At 35.9% G+C, this 4365-nt stretch overlaps 1 non-coding gene across 1 annotated transcript; it reads left to right on the top strand.

Moving 5' to 3' along the window:
* Nucleotides 1-2534: 2534 nt before the first annotated feature.
* LOC114008213 (U6 spliceosomal RNA) lies at nucleotides 2535-2641 on the top strand. The gene has a single exon (XR_003549765.1). It is a non-coding gene; the product is annotated as a U6 spliceosomal RNA (small nuclear RNA).
* The last annotated feature ends 1724 nt before the right edge of the window (nucleotides 2642-4365 follow it).

Genomic DNA, 4365 nt, shown 5'->3' with positions numbered 1-4365 from the left:
AGGGACAATGTTGCTACTAGTTTAGTGTTGATCCTTTCCACCCTTTATAATGTACCAGCTTTCATAGTCTACAGGCACATCTATATAAACATTAAACATACAAAATTATATATAGAAAATAGATTATATTTCATTGCATAAGTAGTATTTATCAGAATATATAATTTTGTCAAGTGCTTCTTTATTCATCAATGCGTCTCTAGCATCTCTATCATTTCAACTATTTTAAATGTTTATAATATTCCAGAGCCCAAATATGTCTATTTTTCTAGTAATTACCTTTTTCATACATTTTTGGTTTTGTTTTTATTTTATTTATGTATTGTTTAATACATATTTTTTTCAGACTTTGTTGTATATATGTATGAGTACTTTTCTACGGCAGATACCTCATAGGATTCCTGAGTCTGTGGTATTTTTACTTTATATTTTGATAGCAATTCCAAATTGCCATTCAATTTCCCTGTTCAACTTTATTTCCTGACATCAATATACAGGAGAAAAAATTTCCTGATAAACTCACCAACATTTGATATTATCAAAATTCCAATGCCTGCATTCTAATATATGAAAAATGGTATTGTTTAATCTGATTTATCTGATCATTAGTAATACAGAAACCTTATTTCATACAGTTTTACAGTTTTTATTTCTTTGTAATTTGACTATTCTTATTCAATATGTTTTATTGTTTTGTAGTTCTTAATATACCGAATACTAATCTATTCCTAATATATATGTGTATTTTTGTGCTGTCAGGATAAGAAGTTAGATCATCTTATTTTGCATTTTTTTTATCCTGACTTTACATTCTGGAGAATGAAATGGCAAATATTTCTTTTAAGAAAACTAGTACAGCTCACAAACAAATGCAGGTTTGAATTAAAACACTTAACAGAATCTTCTAAAATTTGATCAATCCAAGAATTTATACAACATGCATTTCTGGTAACTTGGTCCTTGATTTCAAATCAGAAGGTACTATAGAGAGCCATATAGATGGACATTAGAATCATTAGCTTGAGTTAATTCACTGCTGCAAATTTAGTAAATAGAAACATTAAATTCTAGAAAGTTCTATGTTGACATGGTTCCAGTGGGTTTGAACGAACCTGGGTCTGAAGGATCCTGATGTTCAGGTGGCCAAGCTGGAGTAAGAAGGCAAACCAGAGTAAGAAAGCAAACAGAGGGTCAGCTGCAAGGGAGAAATCAGTGACAGAGACTAATGAGGTGGGGGCCTGGGAAGGGGAAGTGAACAAGCAAGCAAACAGTAAAGAGATGTGCTTTAGCTAGGAGCAGGCTGCTTCTTTTTCCCCTAGGCTTCCTCAGAACAAATGGTTTCATTCTTGACTGTCCTACAGCCCCTCTGAGATGTAATCTTAACTGTAGTTAATTATATATAAAGTAAAGGGATCAGTGTATATGATATTAAGGGGGAAATCTAGGAGCTTCATTCCTCCACTAACCCTGATTTACAGAGAAATTATTAAAACAGTTCATAGTTTCTCCAGTTCTGTTCTTAGTCTGTATTTCTTTTTCTTCCTTTTTTTTTTGGAGAGGTTTTTGCTATAGGGCGCGTGCGCTCGCCAGACAGACAGAGAGAGACAGAGAGACAGAAAGCGAGAAATCACCCCTCGTGGGGATGGTCACGCCACAATCCCTTCTCCTCCATTCTCCTCTCAGGATCTTGGGCACGCACACACACACCCGGCATGAGTTTTAAGCCACCGGGTCCAGGATGCAAACCGCAGTCGACTACGTGGGAGTCCAGAGACATAGCCATTACTCTAACTGCTGGTCCCTTATTCTGTATTTCCATACTCTTTACTCCCACAATGATGCTTTTGTGTGTGTGTGGGGGGGGAGGGTCCCCTATTTACCTTTTTAACTCACTGCCTAATCCCTTTGTGTATAGTGAAGTGTAGCACAATCAAATTGTATTCACCAGTTTAGAACAGTGGACTCAGACTCTAATTGTAGACATTATTTGAGTATAGAACTTTTTGATGAAGTGTGTAGTTTCCTTATGAGAATACTAAAAATAATGCAATTGACATGAACATGAATTTGAATTTGATGAAGGACCCATGAGGAATATTAAATAAGATGGGCCAATAGGGCATGGTGGTTAAAGTGCTGAATTCCCACATGTCCTACCATGGTTTGAGTCCCAGACCTGGTGATTTGCTTTCTTACATCTCTTCTCCCTCTCTCTGTCTCCCTCTGGTGAGTCATGTGTTCTGTATGTTCTCAATATGGCCACAATTAAGTAAGATAAGGAAAAATAAATGATATTAATAAAATCCAGAGACTTCTTTCCCAAGCCTTCACATAAACACTTGAAAGAAATAGAAATAGTTCTAGCTCACTCTGTTATATTTAGGGACATAAAAACACATTGACAAATATTGACCATCTAACTCTTATTCACTGAACCCACTATTATTTTTTGCCCTTTTTAGTCCTTCTTGGTCTTGTGCCCTCCTCCCCCCATTTCAGATACTATTAACTCTAGACTGCTACAAGGTTTTTCAGAGCTCACCTTGACAACACATAAACTAGAATTGGAACAATACAGAGAAGATCAGCATGACCTCCGTGCAAGGATGATATGCAAATTGGTGAAGCATTGCACATTTTTTTAAAAAGGCTTTTAGGCAGATGGCATGATCACTGTTGCAAATTACTGTTGTGGTTTTAAGTGCAGTGTGAAGAGGGAACCAGAGGGGAGCAGAGAAAGAAGTCCAGGGAGAGAGCTCCCATGATATATAAGACAAGAGATAAAGACCTGTATTTCAGTAGCAAAAGCAGGGATTGAGACAGATGTATATATGAAATATTCAGAAAGCCAATTCTTAGCAACTTAGAAAAGAAGAAAGAAATGTAATAATGAAGGAAAATGCCTAAATCTGTGAATTCTGTTAGTTGTATCAGTATAAGTTTATTAAATGAAAACTCATCACACATTATTTATATTGTCTAAGCAACAGCATTGACAAAATCAGCATGTCATTTTACTGTTTTATGTTAGGATTTAACATAAAATGTAAATAATTATTACATAGCTTAGTAAATAAGAGTTTCAATTTGTGTCATGTAGAAAACCTTTTATTTTTCATTTTTATTTTATTTGTTCTTATTATTTTTAATAATACCACTGCACCACCTGCCAGCCCTGCTATAGAAAACTTTTAACAGTAACTTGAAGATAATTGTCTCAGGACCAGCAGTTAGTATAGTGGCTATGTTGCTGGACTCCCATGTAGACGACCACGGTTCACGTCCCAGATCTGGTGGCTTAAAACTCATGCCAGGCATGTGTGCGTGAGTGCCCAAGATCCCGAGAGGAGAATGGAGGAGAAGGGATTGTAGCATGGCTATCTCCCCTGGGGGATGATTTCTCACTTTCTGTCTCTCTGTCTCTCTCTGTCTGTTTGGCCAGCGCACGTGCCTATAGCAAAAACCTCTCAAAAAAAAAAAAAAGATAATTGTCTCATGCAATCTCCATTGTTCTATTGGATATTGAACGTCCTAAAATGTTTTAGAAACTATATTCGGATAATCATAAAATCTTTCATTCAAAAAACTATCTTCAATACAGTTTAGATATATGCAAATAAGATTTTCTGCCCACTGAGGGGACTAGGTGAACAAAACTAAGTGATATTTCACTAACTAGAATAGAAAAGTTCTGGAGGCGAAAGATGAGGTGTGAGTCATCAGAAAATAGCTACATGAATGAGAAAGACAGGAAATATTAAATTAACAGCAGAATAAGGACTGAGCATTAATCTGTAGTGTTGTTTTTAAAAGTATCACTAGAGCCAAGAATCTGATCTCATAGTATTCTGGCCATGAATAGGAAAAGGTAGAAATATTCTATTTTATAAAACACTTTTTTGAGAATTTTTATCTTAGGTCCTCAAAATCATGATAGATATGAGATATTTTGTGTGTGTGTGTGTGTGTGTGTGTTTCTTTTTCGATTTCCAGAGGGTACATATACTTGCCAGAGAAAGAACAAGAGAGATAGACAGAGGACAGAGTGGAAAATACCTCCCAGTGGGACATGGTCATACTACAAATCCCTTTTCCTCCATTTCTTCAACTTTGCAAGATTTGGGGCACACATACACTCACCTAAGTGTGTTTTTCAAGCCACTGGACAGGGATTTGAATCATGGTTGGCCATGTGAGATCTGGCTCCCTTAATCATTAGATTATGGGCTGGCTCAGTAAAGGATTCTAAAGATAAATAATATTTTTGCTTTGTGAGGATTTTGGGTTGCTACCAAATTGTTAGGTATTTAAAATAAGGCCTAATGTATTCTAAATGTTCAAAAGTGTGTTTTGATTCCTCTCTTT

The sequence above is a fragment of the Tupaia chinensis genome, unplaced genomic scaffold (genome assembly GCF_000334495.1).
Source record: "Tupaia chinensis unplaced genomic scaffold, TupChi_1.0 Scaffold000309_1, whole genome shotgun sequence".
NCBI lineage: Eukaryota > Metazoa > Chordata > Mammalia > Scandentia > Tupaiidae > Tupaia > Tupaia belangeri.
This window is presented reverse-complemented; position numbering and strand designations above follow the sequence as displayed.